Genomic DNA, 27,618 nt, shown 5'->3' with positions numbered 1-27,618 from the left:
ACGAAGCGGAAGTGAAAAGATGAAAGCGGTCGCCGTCATCTACGAAAGCTTTGACGTCACTGACCACTGCGACTGAGAGGTTGCGTAGCGCCAGTTTAATACTGCGATAAATCAATTTGTTAATCGATTCATATTGAGTCAATGCTGAATGGATTGCTTTGGTCTATTGTACTAACCTTGTGGCTGTGACGCCTATAAGGTTGAACGTAAGCCAAACTATCATTCAATCTATATTTATCTATTTCGAAGCTGGACTTATTGCCTATAGTAGTTGAGACGCCAGTTTAATGCTATATCAACCTATCAATCAATCAACCTTTATGACCTATTTCGTGTTGCCATCATCTACCCAACCGTCAATCCATCCATCCAAATCCTCACATAACAGGAACAAGAAAGCTTCGGAAAGATGACAAAAAAAAATTTTTTTTTTTTTTTAATCATTGTAAGGGCAGTTACAACAACAAAAACAACAACAGCGCTTTAGGAAACCTGTATAAGGATGGAAGAAAAACCACGGAGAATATCATTGCTATTTTCGAGAAAAAAAATAAAAAAAACTACATGATCTCTGTGTGCATAAAAATATGTCAGTATCAACGATGAAATTCCAGGAATTCCGTACAGTATAAGAAAAAAAAGTCACAAAAGAAATTAATGAATTATCACTCACGTATTGTACATAAAATGCGTGCCAGAACAGTTGAAAGCTTTTGAGACTAATCTAAAGAAAATCGAAACAATAGGGATAAGGAGAGGAGAAAGAGCAACAAATAAAAACAAGAGATTCAAGGAGAAACAGCAACAAAACAAAACAGAGAATAAGACAGAGATTAAGAAGAATCTGAAGAAACCCCACAGAAACAAGGGAATAAGAAGAAACTGAAGAAAAACTCGAAAACCAGAGAATAAGAAGAAACTGAGGAAAATCACGAAAACCAAAGAATAAGAAGAAATTGAAGGAAAACCACGAAAACCAGAAAATAGAAGAAACTGAAGAGAAACCAGGAAAACAAAGGAATAAGAAGAAACTGAAGAAAAACAAAAATCAAAGAATAAGAAGAAACTGAAGAAAAACAAAAATCAGAGAATAAGAACAAACTGAAGAAAAATCACAAAGAAGAGAAGAAGAAGAAGAAACTGAGGAAAAACACTAAAACCAGAGAATAGAAGAAACCGAAGAAAAACCAGGAAAACCAAAGACCTAGAAAACGTGGGGCAGTAAGAGGAAAATGAGAATCTATTTTCCCAGAAACTCACTTATAAATTGGAGGCGTCGTTCGTCGAAGCTGCGTGAGGAATGTCGGGCACACCTGTGAGGAAGAGAGAGAGAAAAAAAACGTTTAACGACAGATATTTACTCTTGCATAATCTCATGGGAGGGACGGCATGTAACCAAATGCATTACTTACTTAGGTAAATAAAGTATGGTGTTCTCCTCTAGAGCCACCCGTTATTAAGGACACATATACTTAAATAAAAACATACGTACACATATATATTAGATATATATGTATGTATTTGTACATATATATTCGTAAATTAACATATGCTTCTAGGGATATGCAAAAACATCCATATCTATATAGTATAAATAAATCAAATGTAATGTTCACATAATAACCGACCTTGTGACCTATCGATTAGGAAATAAAATAAAAGTAAATCCATATTTTGATATAAATAAATCAAATTTTGTAATGTTAATATAAAAACCGACCTTGTGAACTATTGATCAGAAAAAAAGTAAATCCATATTTAGATATAAATAAACCAAATGTAATGTTAACATAACAACCGACCTTGTGACCTATTGATTATAAAATAAAATAAAGTAAATCCATATTTAGATATAAATAAACCAAATGTAATGTTAACATAATAACCGACTTTGGGACCTATTGATTAGAAAATGAAAAAAAGTAAATCCATATTTGGATATAAATAAATCAAAATTTGTAATGTTAACATAATAACTGACCTTGTGACCTATTGATTAGAAAATAAAAAAAAGTAAATCCTTATTTATATATAACTAAATCGAATATAATGTTATTATAATAACCGACCTTGTGGCCTATTGATTAGAGTAAAAAAAAAAAGTTAACAAGAAATGATCAGGATTTTTTCCAATTACCAGTGAAAGGTCAATGGGATGGAGGATGGAACCCCCTCCCCTAAAGACTCCCCCATCCATCCCCCCCCCCTCCCAACAACCTTAAAATAATGTGTCTGGTCCAGAAGAATGAGATGGAGCAGCCTTTTAAAAGAAGGTAGGTTATGGATTCAGGCACAGTTTCGATTAAGTGGAAAAAGAGGGCATGTGAAAAACGTGTCGCTTTTAATGGGAATTTTTCAAATTTTCCGTAAAAGAAAACTCAGAACTTAAAAACTACAGCGCTTAGAGGGCTGCAAATTGGCATGTTGATCATCCACCTTCCAATCATCAAACATACCAAACTGCAGCCCTCTAGCCTCATTCGTTTTCGTTTTATTTAGGGTTAGAGTTAGCCATGGTTGTGTGTCTGGCAACGCCATAGGACAGGCCACCACCTGACCGCGACTGAAAGTTTCACGGGCCGCAGCTCGTACAGTATTAAACCGAGACCGCCAGAAGATAGATCTATTTTCGGAGTCCTTGATTATACGCTGTACAGAAAACTCGACTGCGTCGAAGAATCTTCGACGCATTTTTTAGTTGTTTATTTTTCCTAACAATCACACATTTTTGTAGGACGACTAAAAAAAAAAAAAAAAAAGCCAAAGAAAGAAAGAGGTAAATTTTTTTCTTTTTTTTTCTTTTTTAGATAGGTTAGGTTTATCACTTTATCGCAGTGTCCCTTGTAACCCTGATACACAATCTCCTTTTCCAAGCAGTCTCTCGTTATCAGAACAAAGGCAATCGTGGAGTATTTATAGAATGAGGGATTATTATCATGGGTGCACTCATACCTCCATTGCACCCATGATACATTGGTTATATGACTGACCATGATCTCAAACAGCTATTAAAAAAAATGAGGTTATTTTCATCATTATGGCTCAATGTTTCTTTATTAATTAACTATTCCTGTTTCTGTTCCTTCCTTGTTCGCGAATGGTTATTTTATTCTAAGAAGTCTTGCTAGAATGATAATAATAATAATGAAAGAGGTTTTTGTTTGTTTTCACAATGATGATGATGATAATAATAATAATAATAATAATAATAATAATAATAATAATAATAATAATAATAATAATAATGAAAGAAGTTTTTGTTTGGTTCAATAATAATAATAATAATAATAATAATAATAATAATAATAATAATAATAATAATAATAATAATAATAATAATAATAATTTCGGTGTAAAGAAAAGAAAGACCTTATTGACATTTTTATAGCCCAAAATAAAGCTGAATAAAATTGGAAACCGTCTCCTTGGTTACATAAAACACATTTTTTTAGCAATGGACGGCAAAATAACATAAAATCACATAAGAGTATACTATACACAAGACACTACAGATTGCAGTCCACCTCAACACATGTTGCATCACTGTATCCAATTATCTGTAAAACTTCTGCACAGTTTTAAGAGTAAAAAATAAAATACTTAAAAGACACAACCAGTAAAAGAGTAAATTACTTTCGTTCAGGACCGTTTTTTTTTTTTTTTTTTTTTTTTTTTTTTGAACACGAATTCTATATTCCTTGTTAAATGTCGAAGTAGCGAAAAAAAAATTTAAAATCATTTAAAAAAAAGGGCATTTCTATATTTTGTGTTCATTCCTTGTTAACGGCGGAAGTATAGAAAGAAAATGTAATAATAAATTTAGTGTCGATTTCTTGGTAACGGCCGAAGTATACAAATCTTTTTAATAATAAATCTAGTGCCGATTTCTTGGTAACGGCCGAAGTATAAAAATCTTTTTAATAATAAATCTAGTGTCGATTCCTTGTTAACGGCCGAAGTATAACAAAAAATTTTAATAATAAACTCGAGTGTCGATTCCTTGTTAACGGCCGAAGCATGAAGAAAAGAGAAAATAATAGATTTAAAAAAGGCATTTCCATATTTAGTGTCGACCTACTTCGGCCCAATGTATCAATCCAAGCATCCAGCACAGGATGGCGTCTCGCCACACAATCAGGTCGCTCTCGTGGGAACAGACCCGGATTGAAGGATCCCTTCAATACGAAAGGATCCAGATAGGATTTTTTGGAATTGCAATATTTTTCTTATATGTGTCGTTACAGAGTCAGGAGTGAAGACGTCAGCTGCAACATACAAGTGAAAGACAGAGACTTGGTGAGATTAGGCTGCATGTATATTAAATACAACTGTATATTAAATAAAACTGAAAGAAAGATATAATGGCAGACGATACAGGAAAGCTACAACAAAGAGAGAGAGAGAGAGAGAGAGAGAGAGAGAGAGAGAGAGAGAGAGAGAGAGAGAGAGACTCTGCAAGGACTGCTCACATATATATTACAAATCAAACTGAAAGAAGTACATGAGAGAGAGAGAGAGAGAGAGAGAGAGAGAGAGAGAGAGAGAGAGAGAGAGAGAGAGACTCTGCAAGGACTGCTCACCTATATATTACAAATCAAACTGAAAGAAGTACATAATGGCAGACGATAGAGAAAAGTTACAACACAGAGAGAGAGAGAGAGAGAGAGAGAGAGAGAGAGAGCTCTATCTCTATCTCTCTCGCTCTCTCTCTCTCTCTGTGTTGTAACTGCTTACATATATAATACGAATAAAAGGGAAATGAGAAATATATTGGCATTCAAAACATGAAAGCTATAAAAAATTATCACAGAGAGAGAGAGAGAGAGAGAGAGAGAGAGAGAGAGAGAGAGAGAGAGAGAGAGAAACTAACAATTACTAATAACAATGACACAATCAAACGATACCTGTCGGAGTTTCGTACATCAGTCATCGAGAAAAAAAAAAAAAAACTATAAGATAATAAAACAGAAGGACAGCCTTCGATTCTCCAAGTCAATGACTTTGATAAATAACTGGAACGGAGTTATTATTATTATTATTATTATTATTATTATTATTATTATTATTATTATTATTATTGAAAGCTATCTATGTCCACAGTCAAGATCTTCCTTGAAGACTTAATCGAAAAAAATTCAATAAATTTTCATAATTATTCATATAGATATGATTACTTAAATAGAAACTCCTACTTGATGATATAAAATGTAAATTTAAACCTATTGTTCTGTGTGGATCAACGATAGTCTGCATATTTTGAACACGTTTAGACTAGCAGTCCTCTAGCCCGAGGTCAATTAACAAAGTAAATTACTTCACTTAGGTGAGGACTTGCTGTCTCGACCCTCTCTTATATTACATCATACATAGCCAATACCGCTCCATCTAAACCCTGATTTAAAACAAATACACGAGTACAAAAAGTTTTCTGGAAAGGAAAACTCTTGTGATGACTATTTGTCCGTCCGTCCATACTTGTTCTGTCCGCCCTCAGATCTTAAAATCTACTGCGGCTAGAAGGCTGCAAATTGGTGTGTTGATTATCCACCCTGCAGTTATCAAACACACCAAATTACAGCCCTCTAGCCTCGGTAGTTTTTTATTTTACTCAAGATTGAAGTTAACTGCGCTCGTGGGTCTCAAAAACACAGATCAACACCGGGCGGTGGCTGAAAGTATCACGGGCCTCGGCTGTGAGTTTTATCGGCCGTGGAAGCGTTTCGGCGCATTTTTTTTTTTTTTTTTTTTTTTTTATTTACTTCAAAAATTAATATATAAAAAAAATCCAGATCAAATAATTCCATTATGCCACGGAGTGTTCTCCAGTGAGTGGTTTGTTTGTTTATTTGTTTGTATGGTGTTTTTACGTTGAATGGAACCAGTTGTTATTCAGCAACGGGACCAACGGCTTTACGTGACTTTTGAACCACGTCGAGAGTGAACTTCTATCACCGGAAAACACATCTCTAACCCCTCAATGGAATGGCCGAGAATCGAACTCGCGACCACCGAGGGGGGACGCCAACACCATCTCCAGTGAGTGGATTCCTTTCTCCGATAAACGACCAATTAAAAGGCGTTTATGTATGAATCACTAACACCTCGATCTTCGTTGAGAATTCTATCTGGTCTCCCCGAGTTATCTAATGTTTATATCAAGAATTCCTTGAACGAATCGGGAGGCAAGTTAATGCAACTCCAATCTCGTCAAAGCAAATACGAAGCACAAGATGACTGATCACTCACAGTTGCTTTGCTTGGATAGTTTTTGTCATGTTTTTTTTTTCCAAATTATTCTCGGTGCATGAATCTCTCTCTCTCTCTCTCTCGATAATGATTTCAAATATTTATATATATACATATATATATACACGTATTTGCCTCCTGCACAATGGACTACCACCACCAGTGCCTCAGTGGCGCGGTCGGTTTGGTCTTGGACTACCACCACGGCGGTCGGTGGCGAGTTCGATTCTCGGGCATTCCACTGGGGCGTCAGAGACGTGTATTTCTGGTGATGGAAGTTCACTCTCGCCGTGGTTCAGAAGTCCCGTAAAGCCGTTGGTCCCGTTGCTGGATAACCATACTGGTTCCATGCAACGTAAAAACACCGTACAAACAGACAAACAAATGACTAACCACACATTTTTATGAATGACTAAGAACTTGAAATGAGGTCTACCGTTGAGATTAAGGTATCATAACCTCTTCCAATTTATGTAATTCGTGATTGGCGATGATTTACATGTCCCTGTGGTAGGGGAAACATTACTTTATTTTCTTGTCTGGAAGGTGGAAGATCTTACACTCCGTTGTTTCACTTTCCTCGTGGCCATATATACTGTGTGTGTGTGTGTGTGTGTGTGTGTGTGTGTGTGTTTAATAACCACAATGACCTCTTACCTCCTCGGCTTCCTAGACCTAGACCTCTTATCGTGTGATAATCATAGCCCAGTATCAAACAGGAAAATATATTACGTGGAATCTCTCACAAACTTAGGCGTGGGTATTTCCAGCCCGACTGTTGCTACACTTGAGTGAATACTAGAAAAATAAACATAACAAGAAAAGCCCGAGGAGTTTGTTAACTTGAAAGAGATTGTTGTGGCTATTAAAATAGATTCACTTCTACACAAACTGACGAGTGTATATATATATATATATATATATATATATATATATATATATATATATATATAAAACGCCAAAATATAGAAAGTACTACATTCAAGAGACTGCTGCCTCTCTCTTCAGTTAAATAATGAATGATAAGAGTTAAGTTGTTGTTGTTGTTGTTGTTGTTGAGAAGTTAAGTAGTTGTTGTTGTTGTTGTTGTTGCTGAGAAGAGTTAAGTAGTTGTTGTTGTTGTTGTTGTGGAAGATTAAGCTAGCCTTGTGCTGGCACGGGCTCTTGCTCCTAGGAGCAGCCTGTACTGGATAGAAGAGTTACAGAAAAGGCGGTGTTTATCAACCAAGGGACCCATCCACAGTTAAGCCATTTTAATCCTCTTAAGCGTTGGTTGAAGGAAGATAATTATATATATATATATATATATATATATATATATATATATATATATATATATATATATATATATATATATATCTACTATTCAAAAATATATATATATATATATCACGATTCCCACAACGCCAGCGACGATAACAAGCAGCAGTGACAACAGGAGTTGTGGTAGCAACAACAAAATAGCATTAATAACTACTGACAACAACGAGCAATAACAAACGCGACCATAATCAGAGTCATCCCCCTCGCGTGCTGCGACCAGGTCTAATCATATTCCTCCAGAGTGTACTCCTCCTCCTCCTCCTCCTCCTCCTCCTCCTCCTCCTCAGAAAGCCCTCGGGAGATAAGCTTCCCTCTCGTACCACTATCTCGTCGAGGACTCAGATAAGCCAGACTCAAGTGCGACTCCGGGAAGGGTTAGAAAACAAGAGTCCACCTCCGAGATTTTTTTGCGATAAATACTTGATACTAGGACGAGTTTGACAAGGTGACAGTACTTAAGGAAAATGCGTAAGGATCATTTAGTTTCAAACTGTGACGTCACGGCAGACACAGAGGCAGAATCCCATATAACACGGGAGGGTGAAACATAGATAGAGACAGGCAGAATCGGAGCATCGAGGGGAAGAGTGTACGGATTTCTGAAGTGATTCTAAGGTTCGGTGCAAAACCCTGAGTCCAATTTGTAGACATAAATAGATCAGAAGGGGTACAATTAAGAGCTACAAAGTCAATTCCATCCATCAGGCAAAATAGGTTACCGAAGACGCCTAGAGAGCCTGAACATGTACGGCTTAGAAACACGACGATTGCGAGGACAACTAATAGAAACATTTAAAATACTAAATGGCATAGCAAAAGTAGACAATAACCGACGTTAAACAAAAGCCAGACAAGATATTGGATGGAAACTAGAACTGAAGAGATACAACACATCCCATTGTGGGAACTTCTTCACAAACAAGATATGTGACACATGGAATAAACTGCCACCGGAAGTTGTAAACAGCAACAGTGTGGAAGAGTTTAAAAGAAAGCTAGACAAAATCATTAGGACACTGGAAATGCACGGTAAAACCTGCTCCTAGAGATAAGTGAGCACACGATGTCTCCTCGGATAGACTAGCAAGTCTTAGGGACATCTTAATCCTTGTAACTCTCTCTCTCTCTCTCTGTGTGTATATATATATATATATATATATACATATACATATATATTCATATACATATATATATAATATATATATATATATATATATATATATATATATATATATATATATATATATATAATATATGTATATATATATATATATATATATATATATATTATATAATATATATATATATAATGTGTGTGTATAGAAATGTGTATACACACATATGCATATATATAATTTGAATTATATACACAAACGCACATATATGTATGTGTGTTCGTGTATGCATGTACGTCTATTATTGTCATTCCTCACTAAATGTGCAAGAGATGGATACAGGCATCACGCATGCGCGCCGTGAGGCAGTCATACAAAAACAAAAGGCAGCCGCCAACGGTGTTTCAGAACAGCATCAGCATACAGGATCAAGTCTCACATTATGCGTTATTTTCCTTTCCAGACCCTTCCTCCTACTACGGTTTGAGGAGGATGCCTGTGGAGGAGGAGGATTGTACACAGTAATGCTTCACCGACGCAAGCATGCGTCAAACCACGCAAAAGACCACATGCTTCCTCACATACTAATGCTCCCAGGTAGACCGTACTGATCGGTCGAAATGTGTCGAATTAATAATAGCAAGAGCGCTGAGATGAACGGCTTGACTTGTTAACTAGCCTAGCAAGTATACGATTGATTACATCGGATTTACAGGTAAATCACTTCCCCAGAGATTAATACAACACAAACGGTCAGTTAGGTATGGACAACAGAACTCGGCTATTTTCAATCATATAAATGAACATAACCATAGAATAAACTGGAATATGTCACGTGTAATTTATAGCAGCAACTGCCGGTACAAGAGTCAAATGATGGAATCGGCCTTAATAAAAGAGAAGCAGGTAATGAACATCTCAAAAGGGAATTGGACATCAGACATCGTCGACGCAGTGTTCATTCAACCAACGCTTAAGAAGATTAAAGGAAGATTATCAGCGGGGGTGACCTAAATTGGCTTACTTGTGGACGAATCTCTTGGTATAAATACCACCTTTTCTGTAAACTTTTCTCATTCATATACCTGAAGAGAGAGACAGCAGTCTCTGAAATATAGTACTTTCTCTCTACATTTTTGGTGTTTTTATGGGCTCCTTTTATTAGATAATATATATATATATATATATATATATATATATATATATATATATATATATATATATATTTGTGTGTGTGACTTGTAAAAACGTTGTTACAGCAGAGTTCCACCTAATCAAAGGAGCCCACAAAATAGCCAAAACATAGAAAGTACGTATATTCTATATTTCAGAGACTTCTCTCTCTCTCTCTCTCTCTCTCTCTCTCTCTCTCTCTCTCTCTCAAAAGCGAGAGAGACAGCAGAACCTCTCTTTCAAAAGCGAGAGAGACAGCAGAACCTGAAATATAGTACTTAAACTCTATGTTACGGCGTTTTTACGGGCTCGTTTTATTATATATACATATATATAGAATACATATATATGAAATTATGTGTATACACTATATATTATATTATATATACTTGTTTATATATATGCAAATAAAATTACTAGACCCAGTTTCACACAAAGCATCCTGGAGCCAATAGACTGATCTCTTCGCTGAACAGGCAGATCTCACACTCGCCAGGGCCCGTAATTCCTAAGTGTGCAGCGACTGCGATATTTAGCCAAGGTTAAACCACTGGTTACCAATTTTGATCGTCGAGATATTCGGTACGCATTGATTTACGCACTGGAGGCAGGAGGAATGTGAAATCACTTGTCCGAATTAGCCAACTGGCGTCATACTGATCGAACCGAATATCACGGAAAATAATTATAATAATTATTATTATTACTATTACTAAGATGATGAACCCTATCCACATGGAACAAGCCCACCCAAGGGGCTACTGACTTGAAATTTATGCCTTCAAAGAATATGGGGTTCATTAGAAAAAAAAAAAAAAAAAAAAAATATATATATATATATATATAATATATATATATCATATATATATATATATATATATATATATAGTAATAATAATAATAATAATAATAATAATAATAATAATAATAATAATAATAATCATTAGTGACTTCTGGAATTCAGCACTGCAGGTCACGTCTGCTCTACCTTCCCAATCCCCTACCTAACTTTCGCCCAGCCAGGACGGACAAACAAGTTTGCAGGAGGAGGGTGGATGTGTCATGTCTTCCCTACCCACCCAATCACCTACCTACCTTTCGCCCAGCCAGGACGGACAAACAAGTTTGCAGGAGGAGGGTGGATTTGTCATGTCTTCCCTTCCCTCCCGATCGCCTCCCTACCTTGCTACCAGGTGGGACGGACAAACAAGTTTGCAGAAAGAGAGTGGATGTGTTACATCTTCCTTACCCACCCGCTCCCCTCCCTACCTTGCTACCAGCTGGGATGGACAAACAAGTTTGCAGGAGGAGGGTGGATGTGTCATGTCTTACCTTCCCTCCCGATCGCCTCCCTACCTTGCGCCCAGCTTTGATGGACAAACAAGTTTGCAGGAGGAGGGTGGATGTGTCATGTCTTCCCTACCCACCCAATCCCCTCCCTACCTTGCCAGCAGGCGGGACGGACAAACAAGTTTGCAGAGGGTGGATGTGTTACATCTTCCTTACCCACCCGCTCCCCTCTCTACCTTGCTACCAGCTGGGACGGACAAATAAGTTTGCAGTAGGAGGGTGGATGTGTCATGTCTTCCCTTCCCTCCCTATCGCCTCCCTAACTTACGCCCAGCCGGGACGGACAAACAAGTTTGCAGGAGGGTGGATGTGTCATGTCTTCCCTACCCACCAAATCCCCCTCCCTGGCTAGCTACCAGCCGGGACGGACAAACAAGTTTGCAGGAGGAGGGTGGATGTGTCATGTCTTCCCTACCCACCCGATCCCCTCCCTACCTTGCTACCAGCCGCGACGGACAAACAAGTTTGCAGGAGGAGGGTGGATGTCTCATGTCTTCCATACCCTCCCGATCCGTTACTTACCCAGCCCCGGGCAAACAAGAAAGGTTCATCGAATTGATTTTATTATTAAAGACAGATCATGAAGCCTTTGGTTGGTTAGGTCACGGTTCGCAGACAAAGTTGCGCAACAGGTTCTTAGAACGGTACACTCCTTCCCCGACAGGAATGACGTTCATGTCTTCCGAGATTCGTTGTAAGTCCTTATCAAGTCGTCAAGTATCGTCCGTTTCAAGTTCTGACAAGGCCCGGATTTCTTATGAGCCCTGAACGATAACGTTCATGGAACGGGTGTAACTGATTATTCAATGGAGCAATTAAAAGATACTATCTTATTCGAATTTCTGAGCATGAATTCAAAAAATAACTTTATTATCGTAATGCTTTATCCTTTGCAATGGTGATTTTGTATATACTGGGTTCTTTCATTATTAGTTTATTACTAATGAGAATCATGAAACTTTATATCTGTTCTCGAAAATACTACAAGCAGCATCGTATAATAAATAACTGAAAATGTTGCTTTTGACTTTGGCGAAGGTCAAAATAAAAAAAAGCCCTATTCCAATCAATAAAAAAATTACCAAGGGGGAAAAGGAAAAGTATTACCTATTTATTTATAATAAAAAGTCTTCATTTTTTTTAGCATTAAAAGAAATGACTTCTCATGAAAACATAAGAAATAAAAATAAAAGAAAGAAAAAAAACTGTTCCGGCGCATTCGAGGGAAAATGCTGACTCGAATCAATCAAAGTTAGACACTGACAGCTGATTAAAGCCTCCTTCCCTTTGTGCTTTCGAACAGAGACTCGAAAACACCTAAGGTCATACTGATGGCTGGCACAGGAACCCTTACTTCATCGAATTATGAAGTCATATGACCCTAAATCAGTCAAAATGCCGTCATCATCAGCAATGTAACTCTCATTTTAGGATACTTAATTCAGTTTATGCAATGTAGTTACACGTACACCAAGTCCACTATCGTCTACAACAATGACTACAATTACAACCAACTGGTGATTTCTACGAAGGAACAGAAATAAAAATAAAAAAAAATAAAAAGGCGAGAATACAGAGTAACAGGGCAACTAACAAGATTTGCCTGTTTGACCAAGATCAGCAAAGGTTCACAATAATTGCAAGCTAGTCAACACAAATGAGAAAATACAGACCTTGGCGGTAAAGCAGACCATACAGGACACAGCACACACACACACACACACAGAGAGAGAGAGAGAGAGAGAGAGAGAGAGAGAGAGAGAGAGAGAGAGCCACTGACGTCTGAAACCACGCTCTGACGTCGGAACTGCCAGAGACAGGTTTTTTGTCCAGACGGAACAAGTTCCCGGATTGATGTCAGATAGAGGAGGGATGTATATTACGTGCTTTAGAGCACAGAGGAAGCAGAATATCTATACCTTTTTTTTCCTCCGAAAAGGGCAAGGGGCATGTGAACCAGTTTTATGTATACCAAGGACATTACCTAGGGTGATTTTGGCTTCGAAATCCAGTAACGTCTCTTGCACGGCGCCCTGCAAGCAATGATAACACTTCATTGTAGTTTCCCCTTGGCCTCTTTCCACCTGTCTATCCAACTTCTTTAACTTCTTCAATCATGCCTTGGTTTAGTTTTAACACCTCATTCACGAAAGGAGCCTTCAGGTCCGCTTCGAGACATTCTGCAACTGACTTACTGATCAAGTTTCTTGGAACAATAAAACTTTGGACAAAGCCCCGCCAAAGAATGTAGATAAAATGAACACCAGAAACATGAGGAAACTGAAACACAACGTACGTGTACACTAAAGTAATTTTTAAATTTTTGCTACATTTAATATCAACGTACAAAAATACTCAGAGGAAACTTTAAATTAAGTATTTCACACAGCTCTTCGTTGAACGAGTCGGTTACGTGCTCGACTACCAATCTCAGGATCCGGGCTCGATTCCCCCCCAGCTCTGCCAAAGCAGAATCAAGAGGAATTTATTGATGGTGTAGAAATTCATTTTTCAATGTGGTTCGGATTCCACAATAAGCTGTAGGCCCGTTGCCAGGTAAACAATTGGTTCCTAGCCACGTCAAAATATCTAATCCTTCGGGCCAGCCCCAGGAGAGCTGTTAATCAGCTCAGTGGTCTGGAAAAACTTGAGCTGGAAAAAACTAAGATATACTTAACTTTTTAATTGTTCCTGAATCTCGAAAATGCAACTGAAAACACACGAGAAAGCAAAGTGCAGACGAACAGTAAATGTAAATAAGATCAAAGAAAACAACCTTGAAAGACAAGGGTAAAAATAACTATACTCTGTTTTTTTTCATCTGTCCATCCGCCTGTGGTGTTTTTGTATGGTAACACTGCGTCCCGGGCTTTAGATAGTTACATTCAGCTTACATTCAACGATTATAATAATATCCTATTTCGAATATTAACGGTGTAATTCGCATACAGTAAATTATTAAGACAATTTTCAGTTGGAAATGTACACCCAGATATCCTTTCATTTAAATAAAACTTACAAATAGCGTAACTATCTAAAGCCCGGGACGCAGTGTTACCATACAAAAACACCACAGGCGGATGGACAGATGAAAAAAAACAGAGTATAGTCTGGATGAACCCACCTTGGGAACACAGTACCGGAGACTTAGCAGTAAGCACACGCATTATAGGGTACGCCTACTGTTGCTATGGTTGACCATAATATTGTACCTCACAGTCACAGCTTCGTAGTACATCGTCTTCCATCTGGCACCCCAAAAGATGCATAGTACTGGACTGTTTATCAATTTGTCTTTACTTGTTATTTGCTTATCATTTGCTTACCAGTTTCATTCAGAATCTCTTTTTATTTGTTATATCGTTTTTTTTTTTACTATGAATCCATAATAATAATAATAATTTGTAACAAAAATTCACAATTATATAATTAAATTGTATTAATATGCATATCAATACAATTTATTTATATAAGTGTGGATTTTAATTACATAACACTGAATTATCACTATATTACGAATTTCTTACTTCTACTGCTACTACTAATAGTAGTAATAATAATAAGTGCAGCCTGAAATCACACACCTGACATTCAGAAACCAATATCGAGTATGTTTTCGTCTTTATCCTATGCTAAGATCTACGGTCAAATAGAGCATTGTTTCACCAACTAAAATTTAAATAAATGAGCTATATCTTATCAGAAATTGTTATGTACTGTTTGACATGTGCATTATTTGTTTTTAAAATTTTCATTCTAATAAATAAATCATAAATATCATATCCATAGGACTTTCCTAACCCGACTCACAAGAACGACAATAACAACAATAGTAGTTTGCAGGCTTACTCCCCGAGCAAGCGAAAACAAACACATACGGGAGTAAATGCACAGTATAGTTGGACGAAAGGGTTCTCTGCACGTTCCTCCTTTGTCTTGGGGAAGGGACACATCACATCGTTCTATCTCGAGTATATATCAGTTTATCACGACTGCCCGTAAGAGCTTTATCTAGAGCGCTATCAAAAGAAGATAAAAAGATGGGGGCGTTTTTTTTTTTAGATATTTATAGAGAGAGAAGAGAGAGAGAGAGAGAGAGAGAGAGAGAGAGAGAGAGAGACTATGGAACATATATCGAATGAACCCTTGAGTAAAGAAAAGGCAAAATTTGATTACATTCCTTCATGAACTTCTTGAGGCGTCTTGTCAATGATGACATTAATTCCAGCATTTTAATTTATTATTATTATTATTATTATTATATATATATATATATATATATATATATATATATATATATATATATATATATATATATATATACATGTGACAATTCTACTCTGCAATACAATATACTTTCATATATGTTAACCGAAGGGGAATTTTTCAGGTGATAAGAAGTAGTTTGTTTGTTTGTATGGTGCTTTTACATTGCATGGAACCAGTGGTTATTCAGCAACGGGACCAACGGCTTTACGTGACTTCCGAACCACGTCGAGAGTGAACATCTATCACCAGAAATACACATCTCTGACCCCTCAATGGAATGCCCGAGAATCGAACTCGCGGCCACCTGGGTGGCAGGCCAAGGCCATACCGATCACGCCACTGATAAGAAGTTCGTCGTCTCATGGGCTCGAACCACGGGACACGAGAACTCACGATTCACAGTTGACGCCATAACCCACACGGCCATCATTGGAGATATAAAAATTGATGCCAACTACCACCTACAAAATCCCTGTCCGTGGTTCGAACCCATGAAACGACGAACTTCTTCTCAACTAAAAAAATTTCCGTTCGGTTACCATTATTGAAAATATATCATTTCCGAGGTGGAGCGAATTGAATATCTGTACCTTCTTGGTTGTATATGAGCCACAATGATGCTTTGCAAATCATATATATATATATATATATATATATATATATATATATATATATATATATATATATATTATATATAAATGTGCCTAAGTAAAGGGTCGTGCTAGACCGAAAGTTCTTGGCTTTCTCGCCTTTCAATTTGCCTCCGCGGCAACACCTTTATTTATTCACAAACACACACACACACACACACACACACACACACACACACACATATATATATATATATATATATATATATATATATAATATATATACATATATATATATATATATATATATATATATATGTGTGTGTGTGTGTGTGTGTGTGTGTAAAAATGTGTATACATATAATACTTTTAAAGAGAATGGCAGAATTAAGCGAGTTGATTTTATATATTGTTTTATTTATAGAATTTCAAAGTATTTTCTTTATAAAAAAAAAACATACCAAATTTCAAAGAATTTGTTTTTAAAAGCAAGATCTAGTAAGTAACATTTTATTTGCTTTCTCAAAATAAGTAACATGTGTTATGCAAATATGAAATAAAATTCATAGTGATAAAACCTTGAGAAAACATTGAAAATTCCCTTTGCTTACATTTTATGTTGAAAGAATCTTATTTATATAAATATTTGTATTGTTTTACACCCAAAACTTTACCTCAAACCAAAAACCTTCCCTTATTTCTACGACACAGAACGAGAAACTCCCAAAACGGCAGCGGGCCACAGCCAAAACAATAGAGGGAAACAAAGCCAATTAAACAAAGCGAATTCAGAGAAATAATTGTTCCTCAAGAGAAACAATCCTATTTGTTCCGCAATAAAGGCAGCATTCCTAATCTCATTAAAGATCTCATTATCTTCTGAGAACTGATGCAGTACAATACAACATAATTTAATCGTTATTTAAATATAATACAGCGGCGTGGCTTCTACAGAGTTCCATTTTTATTCTTTTCAGCATTTTTGTAATTGTTACTCTATTTTGCTGTTTTAATTGTCTCGCTTCTGCTTACTCTATATTTTTTCTTTCCGTTCTGTGGAAGCTTTTGCTTTGCGGGTCTCTTGCGAATATTTGACGCTGCTGCTGCTGCTAATAATAATAATAATAATAATAATAATAATAATAATAATAATAATAATAAATAATAATAATAATAATAATAATAATAATAATAATAATAATAATATAATAAGTAGTAGTAGTAGTAGTAGTAGTAGTAATAATATAATAAATCAAAATAAAAAGAACATCGTTCACACTGCGCTCAGCTAAAACAAAGAAACGAATAGAACGATTGACTGATATATATATATATATATATATATATATATATATATATATATATAATATATATATATATATATATATATATATATATATATATATATATATATATATATATATCTTGCGTTACAACTGAAAGGGTCATCGACGCCCACAAGATTTCTATCCTGAAGCAAAGTTTGGCAAAGATAGTCTTATAAATTTTACTTTAATTACTTTCTTTTTTATTTTCCAGTAAAAGAAAGTTATCGAAATGGCTTTTTGTCTGTCCATCCGCACTCAGATCTTTAAAAAAAACTACTGAGGCTAGAGGGCTGCAAAGTGGCATGTTGATCATCCACCCTTCAATCATCGAACATAACAAATTGCAGCCCTCTAGCCTCGGTGGCTCTTCTCCTATTTAAGGTTAAATTTAGCCATAATCGTTCGTCTGGTGCTGCTACAGGTGCCAACAACACAGGCCACAACCGGGCTGTGGCTGAAAGTTTCACACAGTATTATACGCTGTACTGAAAACTCGATTTATTTTTTTTTTTTTTTTTTTATTTTTTTTTTTTTAGCGACGTATTGGGAAGGAGGCTTATTGCCTTCTAAACCGGTTGCTTTTTACCCGCTCCTCTAGATCCTCTTTCTGCCTGGCTGTCTAACTTCTCGAACTTACTCCAATTTTCATTTTTAGTGTGAAAACGAATTCTTCGGTCAAGCACTAAGAGGTGGTGGTGATAATAATAATAATAATAATAATAATAATAAAATAATAATAATAATGTGTTTTCTATCAATAATAATAATAATAAAATAAACTTTCAACAACAAAAATAATAATTACATGCTTTCTACAAATAATAATAAAGCAAACTCTCAAATATTATTAATAATAATAATAATATAAGAAAATAATAATAATAATAATAATAAGAAGGCACTCTACTTTTATCTCCTCATGAAAGTGAATACAAGTCAGCTTATAAGTCAAAAGTCTCGCTCAAGGTCTCAACTTACCTCTCCGTATCCAACTATAGAGGGAATTCACACCTGTCAGAACACCTGTGCTCATACGACAGGTGGTGGGGGGGGGGGGGGGGGGGTGGGGGGGGGGGGGGTGGGGGGGGAGGGGGGGGGGTTAGAAAAGAAATGGAAACTTCGAGCTTTTAAATGGTCTACGCTTATGATAAAAGGCCGAGATACCATCAACATATTACTGAGTTCTGAATAAACAAAATAGATTTCCTAAGAATACTAAAATCATCCGAAATGCACAGGGGTCATTAAGAGGCCCGATTCGACCTTCATTCACATTGGAGAGGTCCAATTCTGTTCTTTAAAAAATAGCACGCTTGACCATTTTTCTGAAGAAATCTGGCGTCGCAGTGGTAAAGGCCAAGTTTTTGCAGCAAATGATTAAAACTATTGGACACGTAACGATCTTAATCTTCAAAAGGCATTACAGTACACGATTACGAACTTTCACTTCACCCTCCTGTGATTATATAGAATGAATATTATAAATTATAAAATAAAAACTGATACTGAATCGCATCCACTTCAGACAACCAGCGTCCCCGACGTGTCTCAAAATGCCAGTTGATTTACAAACAAAAAACTTCACCCGTACAACCGGGAGAGAAGGTCGTTACCCTCCTCATCTCATCACGCGTCGAGTCTCCTATGCTGGGTACTACTTAGCCCTACAGTAAACATGTCATAAACACAATCTGGCAACTCCTCGCACATTGATTTGACTTTCCAGACATGTAGAAATTTGGGGCAACTGAGGCCATTCAGCGCTGAAACGGAAATTGACAGTAAAAGGTTTGAAAGGTGTAACAGGAAGAAAACCTCAAAGCAGTTCCACTAAGAAACAATTGTTAGGAGAGGATGGGCAGTAAGATGGAAGAAAGAGAATATGCACGGAGGCACAGTCAAAGGAATGAAAGTAGCTGCAGCTTGTGGGGGGGGGGGGGGGGGGGGGGGGGGGGGGCCGAAGGGACGCTGCAAAGAACCTTAAGCAATGCCTACATCGGAACTCCTCGCACATACACGAAAAACAAGTCGTCAACTTACCTGTTCTTCATATGATTACCCGGCATTTGCGAACGTTTCATTCTCAACTCAGAGTCGTTCAGTTGTTTCCAACTGTTTGTTACATGTATGCGATAAAGTTCCGACAGAGTTTATATGACATGTGTGGACGCAGCCTTCACCAGCAGGTGCTCCACAATTTGGGAAACCACGCAATCGTCCATGAATGCCTGAGGTGGTTCCAGCCATCAAAAATCTGTGAGAAACCATGTGTGCTCAATTCGTGTTGTTATTATTATTATTATTATTATTATTATTATTATTATTATTATTATTATTATTATTATTATTATTATTATTTCAGTAATGATATTAATAAATTAAAAATGTATTGAAATGCAAGAACAATAGCATTAGGGTAGTAACATCTTCGCTTAAACTTACGAAGAATGTGAAAGATTTCTATCATAATGCCGATAAAATACACCCTACACCAAAAACAATTACTACTGGTCCGCTGGCATAGTGGTTAGTGTCGTGGTATGCCACTCACAGATGTCGCGGGTTCTCTTCTCCCCCAGGCAAATGGAAAATCACTGGCTCTGATGAATCATGATCAGTTACTGCTGCAGTGTTGGGGGGTCTTTAGCGGTGGGAGGTTGAAACCGCCATTCAGTGGAAGCTTGAATTTCAAGTCAATGGCCCCTTTGGTGCGCTTGTTCCGTGTGCATAAGTTTCATCTACTCTAATAATAATAATAATAATAATAATAATATAATAATAATAATAATAATAATAATAATAATAATTAAAAATCAAATGCGCACTATGAGTTGTGGACGTGAACAGGATTTTTATTATTATTATTATTATTTTATTATTATTATTATTATTATTATTATTTCTATTTTCCTTACAATTCGCTTCTCAGGCTCAGCGATGTTTCTGAGTAACTGGACAATATTCAGAAACATCGCTGAGCCTGAGAAGCAAATTGTAAGGAAAATAAAAAAAAACAATATATAAAATCAACTCGCGTAACTCTGCCATTCTTTTTAACAGCATTTGCATAAAAGAGGGTCTCCTACCAATATAAATTATATATATATATATATTATATATATATATATATATATATATATATATATATATATATATAATAAAGTACACTGGTTGCTCAGATACACGCCGTCCATATTAATAAGAGTAAACATTCTCCTTATCAAATGAAAAGTCAGACCTGTTTCTTTAAAGGAAACAAACACGTTTCATTTAAAAGAAAAACCAAAAAATCGATCACACATGTGAATGAGTCAAGTTCTTTACATCTCGTCATCGAGGGGTCGATTGTGACTGATTTATCGAATAATCGACTGATTTATCGAATTCCACAGAATGACGTCGCAAAAACAACGGTCATCAACGCTGAATGTGTGGCTTTGCTTTGGATATTGTGAACTAAAATACCTTAATTAGCAAAAAGGAAGAACTTGCTGGAAAGTCACCCAATTTATGAATACTCTCACTTCCTTGACCTTTCATTCATAAAATTGTGTTTCATTCATAAAATTGTGTAATGAAAGCTGACAGAAACTGGTTGGCCTTCCACGAGCACTTTATAGTACCTCCGCATCTTAGGTTTATCAAATTATTTATCTATAGCTAGTAAAAACTGGTAAAAATTAACATTCCATTCATACATACTTTACAAACGCAGCTACGAGCTGAATCAATAAAATTTTAAGTAAAAAAAATACATTATATAATGAATATCCGCTGTCTTTACAAGAGAGATTCAGTTTCCCCAATAACCTCGATAGTAGTACCTGTTAGATTGACACTCAACCCACAATTTTGGTGTCCTCACATACAACATAAATGCCCGCGAGTTCGATTCTCTGGCATTCCATTGAGGAGTGAGCAGTGTGTATTTCTGGTGATAGAAGTTCACTCTCGACGTGGTTCGGAAGTCACGTCAAGCCGTTGGTCCCGTTGCTGAATAACCTTACTGGTTCCATGCAAGGTAAAAACACCGTAAAAATAAATATACAGCAGCAAGCAAAAATAAAAAATTGAGTTATTTATCTTTAATTACCTCTTTTTACGGAACCCCAATTCTAGGGCTGAGAACTAAGAGGGCCAATGTCAACAAATGGCCGATTGTAGTTAAGACGGTCACTAAACTAGAAATTTTTCTCTGTTTCAGTGCTATAATGGCCAATGTTATAAGTTAAGCAATCACCAAAAAAAAAAAAATAAAAGCTTTCGTTTGCTGTACTTACCTGAATTTTAATAAAGGAAGCAATATTTTAAATGCGTTTTTCTGAAAACATGGTTTTATGACATTGGGCCTTCTAGTTCTCAGCCCTAAAATTGTAACCCTTCCTTTACGATAAAGAAAAGTGTATAACCTCAAGTTTAACACATTATAAATACACCCGCTCCCCCCCCCCCCCAACTCATTACCTACCCCTAATGACAAATACCCCTAATTAAAATGGCTTACTCGGGATCCAACCATCGGAGAAATTTCCCGATTTATTATTACCTCTCCCCTGTGACACCATTACCTCTCCCCTGTGACACCTCAGGCCACGGTGTCATACGGGCACGTTTTGTGAGATATTTCACCAAGGTCCATAGAATATTCTATAGACCATCTTTGTTTGTTTGTTTGTTTGTATCGTGTGTTTACGTTGCATGGAACCAGTGGTTATTCAGCAACTGGACCAACGGCTTTACGTGACTTCCAAACCACGTCGAGAGTGAACTTCTATCACCAGAAATACACATCTCTCACACCTCAGTGGAATGGCCGAGAATCGAACTCACGGCCACTGAGGTGGCAGGCCGAGACCATACCGACCACGCCACTGAGGCGCTATCATCTTGGCCACCACACTATTGCACAACGTAACCACTACTATCATTCTTTTAAAGCTGGTGCAAAAACCTGGAGACATGTTATTCACAAACATTTTCACAAGCGCGCGATCAAGATCAATGACTTCGGCAATAACTGGATGGCACAAACCCGTCGTGAAGATGCCGAAGGTTGCCAGAAAAGGCGATCGGGATTATGACGGGTTAATGGTGCCGTTACTTTTCAAATACTAGTACTGGCCCTAGGCCTAGTCAGCCAACCAGGTAGGCAGCCACACAGCCAGCCAGCAGGTGACGGAGGGCGAAGAAGGAAGGTGAGCCGGTACAAAGGCGGCAACCCCAACTCAAAGGTTCTTGCATCGGGCAGTCTTGCAAAATGTAGCAGACCTTCGCCTTGACACTGAAGAAGGAGGAGGAGGACGCCGAAGATGAAAAAGACGACTTCGTAGATGGTGGTCATTAAAATTGGAACATCTCACTCTTCTCCTGGCCACTCCCTCTTCTTCTTCTTCTTCTTCTTCTTCTTCTTCTTCTTCTTCTTCTCAGCTTAAAGCGGTGGGAGGCTTTGGGTATCTCTTACTTACCATTTATAAACGATTTAAGTGGTTCTTTGCTTTTTGCAAACTGGTCAAGTTCAAATCTGATCAACTGTCATGTCTAACCTATAGGCGATTTTGCAGATATTTTACGTCACCGAGGATCAATTACTTCATGAATTATGTATGAAATACCTAATACACCTCTCGCTCTGAGTAAGGTGAAGTTAGTGTTACTTAAAAATACTACTGCTACGTCATCATCATCATAATAATAATAACAATAATAATAATAATAATAATAATAATAATAATAATAATAATAATAATAATAATAATAATAATAAATTTTATTTCAGCTCAAGGCCACATACACAATCTAGATACACGAGATATATAACCTGATTAAAAAATTATAATCGGCAATATTGAAATAAAAAAAATATTAAAAATCATCAAAATAAAAGAAAACCCAGATTCCATGCAATTAATTTCTAGCTGGGGACCTTAGGTGATTACGGCAGTAATAATAATAATAATAATAATAATAATAATAATAATAATAATAATAATAATAATGAGAAAACCATAATTAGGAAAATAGGGAAGAACCTACTAAAATAAAATTAATGCAACTGAGGCAGCAGTTACTTATAATAATAATAATAATAATAATAATAATAATAAATAATAATAATAATAATAATAATAAGCGGGTCAAGGTAGCAAATCTCCTCATCCGACATATTCATTTAGAGATCACTGGTAGTAGAAGCTGACCCCTTGGCTGGAAGACGGCAAATTTTAAATATATATATATATATATATATATATATATACTATATATAGATATATATAAGATATATATATTTATATATACACACACATACACACACACAGATATATATATATATATATATATTATATATATATATATATATATATATAATATAATAATGAAAACTTAAGGGCCTCAACGAAGTTAACCGCTCATCTTCAGAGTGAAACTATAGTCTCTCTAAATCTAACGCCAAATATACACTGATAAAGTCTAAAGACGACTCTGTTCTTTCTTTCTCTCTCTCTCTCTCCCTTTGTTTCAAAATCTAGTGCCAAATATAAACTATTATTTTCTGTTATCTTTCTCTCTCTCTCAAAGTCTATCATAAACGGAATATGATAAATTCAAGACAATCCTCTCTCTCTCTCTCTCTCTCTCTCTCTCTCTCTCTCTCTCTCTCTCTCTCTCTCGTGCCAAATATAAACTAATAATAGATATCTAAGACAATTCTGTTATCTTTCTCTCTCTCTCTCTCTCTCCCTCTCTCTCTCCTCTCCAATTTCATAATTAACGGTATATGATAAATTCAAGACAATCTCTCTCTCTCTCTCTCTCTCTCTCTCTCTCTTCTCTCTCTCTCTCTCTCTAGGCTCTCAGGTCACAGAGGATATCGAGTGCCGACTTTTTGTTACCGGTAATTACGACGTCGGAGGCAACAAACCAGATCACTCAGGCGACGTTCAGCGACGAACAACGCGTTCCGCAGAACGTCCAGCCCAGAAATCCCTCCTGAACGCGTCCCAGCAACACTGTCTAATTAGACCTGTCGAGAACCGCAACCGCAGGTAATAGGTGTGTGTATGTGTGTGTGTGTTCATCAGAGAGCTGTTTCCCATAAGTGCGGAGCAAGAGACAAAAAAAATAATATTCACTTATACATACGCACATTTTATATATATATATATATATATGTATATATATATATATATATATGAAATGAAGAAAAAAAGGTCAATAAAGCACTATTTGACCGTTGCAACCATATATTTCGAGCACTTCCTTCTATACCCCTGCAGTTATGTATGCCTGTCACCTTATATTTTCATATTATACAGTTGCACCATTACAGTAAAAGACATTCATAAATATATACACATTTATATAGAATATATATATATATATATATATATATATATGTATATAATATATATATATATATATATATATATAATATATATATATACATCCGGAATAATATGTAATATGTAAAAGTTTGAACGATGCCAGCTTCTAGAACCAGTTGGAAAATAACAAGACCAACTTTCTCTCTTTCTTATAAGCCCGAATAAGTGAGGGGCGGGCCGACGAAGCAATTCCTGCCACTAATACGCGACAACATTCTCAAATTCTTTCAAAACATGCGGTTTCGATTAAGGTAGGAATGCAGACTGATTCTCTCTCTCTCTCTCTCTCTCTCTCTCTCTCTCTCAATCTCCCTCTCTCAATCATCGTCTCTCTCTCCACTCTCCTCTCTCCTCTCTCTCTTCTCTCTCTCTCTGTCGTCAAATATTCACTGATAAAGTTTAAGACGATTATGTCTCTCTCTACATACATCTCTCTCTCTCTCGGAATCTATCACCAATTATACACTGATAATAAATATCTAAGACAATCCTGTTCTCTCTCTCTCTCTCTCTCTCTCTCTCTCTCTCTCTCTCTCCTCTCTCTCTCTCTCTCGTCAAATATACACTGGTAAAGTTTAAGACGATTATGTCTCTCTCTACATACATCTCTCTCTCTCGAAATCTATCACCAATTATACACTAATAATATCTAAGACAATCCTGTTTTCTCTCTCTATCTCTCTCTCTCTCTCTGCCGTAACTGAGACCTTCTCATTCTGCATTTCTCTAGTGTGTATTTATCTATACACCTAATTTCATAAAAACTAATTGGCCATACTAGAAGTTGTAAGCTTCCGGTATTCAGCAACGTTTACGAGGATTAACTGCTGACCTAACTATTTGCCCTACTCCCCCTTCCCCCCCCCCCCCCCCCCCCATCCTCGTAGGGACCCACCAGCATAATTCACAATACTGTTAGGTCACCTGAGTCAACTGCGAGGATTTTTACTTTTTAAAACGTTCAGGCCCGTTCGGGAATCGAACCCGGGAAATCTCGGCGATATTAAAAACAAGAATTTTAAAACACAATATGTGTACCTGGGCACATACAGAGAGAGAGAGAGAGAGAGAGAGAGAGAGAGAGAGAGAGAGAGAGACTTGACTTTATCATATACTATTAATAATACAGTTGGGGAATCTCACTGATATTTAAAACACAATATGTTCCAGAGAGAGAGAGAGAGAGAGAGAGAGAGAGAGAGAGAGAGAGAGAGAGAGAGAGAGACTTTAATGTATCATATACTATTAATAATATACCTGGGGAATTTCACTCAGTGATATATAAAACACTATGTACCTGGGCAGAAAGAGAGAGAGAGAGAGAGAGAGAGAGAGAGAGAGAGAGAGAGAGAGAGAGAGAGAGACTTGAATTTATCATATACCATTAATAATTACCCTGGGAAATCCGACTGATATTTAAATCACAATATGTACCTGGACAGAGAGAGAGAGAGAGAGAGAGAGACCTTACCTTACAGACCTTACATCTTATTCGGGTTGCCCCAGGTCCCTCAGTGTGAGGCACCTCTAATGTCTACCAGAGAGTTGCTAGTGCATCTTCCGGTATATTTTGCATCTTCCAATCTTGGATGGTCTGGGAAGCAGCTTAGATATTTGTCGAGCTTATTCTTAAACACATCTACGCTCACTCCTGATATATTCCCCAGATGAGCTGGCAACGCACTGAATAGACACTGCATTGTCGATGCTGGTGCGTAGTGGATTAATGTCCTGTTTGGTTTCCTTATTTTTCCTGGTATAGTTTTGGTCACTATTAATCTACCTCTGTTTGCTCTTTCTGATATTTTTAGTTCCATGATGTTTTCGGCAATTCCTTCTATCTGTTACCATGTCTGAATTATCATGTAGCGTTCTCTTCTCCTTTTTAGACTATATAATTTTAAAAATTGTAGTCTTTCCCAGATGTCAAGATCCTTAACTTCTTCTATTCTAGCTGTAAAGGACCTTTGTACACTCTCTATTTGAGCAATATCCTTTTGATAGTGTGGGTACCATATAATATTGCAATATTCAATTGGACTACGAACATATGTTTTATAAAGCATAATCTTGTGTTCAGCTTTTCTTGTTTTGAAGTGCCGTAACAACATTCCAATTTTTGCTTTACATTTGCCAATAGAATTGCTATTTAATCGTTGCATAACATGTTCCTATTCATCATCACACCAAGGTCTTTAACTGCTTCCTTATTTGTGATTGTCTCATTATTAGGTCCCCTATATGCATACAGCTTTCCGTCTCTGTCTCCATAGTTTATTGATTCAAATTTATCAGAGTTAAATAGCATCCTATTTACCTCTGCCCAATCATATACTTTGTTAAGGTCTCTTTGTAGCGCGTTCCTATCTTCATCACAAGTAATTTCTCTACTTATTCTTGTGTCATCGGCGAAACTACCCACTACCGAGTCCTTAACATTACTGTCTATGTCTGCAATCATAATAACAAACAGTAATGCAGCTAACACCGTACCTTGTGGCACACCGGAAATTACCTTAGCTTCATCCAATTTCTCATCGTTTGCAAGAACTATCTGTTTTCTGTTGTGTAAAAATTCTTTTAACCATCTTCCTACTTTATCCACTATATTATGTTTTCTAATTTTCTTCGCTAATATATTATGGTCTACCTTGTCAAAAGCTTTTGCAAAGTCTAGATAAACCACATCTGTTACATTTCCGCTTTTCATATTTTTGTATATGTTCTCACGGTGGACTAACAGTTGGGTTTGTGTACTTTTTCCGGGTACGAAACCATGTTGTCCTATATTAAACAGATTATTTTTTATTAGAAGTTTCATAATATTTTTCCTCATTACCCT

At 36.5% G+C, this 27,618-nt stretch overlaps 1 protein-coding gene across 4 annotated transcripts in view; it reads right to left on the bottom strand.

The window, feature by feature from the left end:
* LOC135209245 (band 3 anion transport protein-like) overlaps positions 1–27,618 on the bottom strand; it is a 396,919-nt gene that overhangs the window by 282,115 nt on the left and 87,186 nt on the right. For all 4 annotated transcript variants that reach the window (XM_064241945.1, XM_064241942.1, XM_064241941.1 and 1 more), the window contains one exon: positions 1,261–1,313. The gene's annotated coding sequence lies outside the window, so the exon portion shown is untranslated. The remainder of the gene's footprint in view (positions 1–1,260; positions 1,314–27,618) is intronic.

This window comes from Macrobrachium nipponense, chromosome 37 (genome assembly GCF_015104395.2).
Source record: "Macrobrachium nipponense isolate FS-2020 chromosome 37, ASM1510439v2, whole genome shotgun sequence".
NCBI classification, from domain to species: Eukaryota; Metazoa; Arthropoda; class Malacostraca; order Decapoda; family Palaemonidae; genus Macrobrachium; species Macrobrachium nipponense.
The sequence above is the reverse complement of the archived record's forward strand: the minus strand, read 5'-3'. Positions and strand labels throughout refer to the sequence as shown.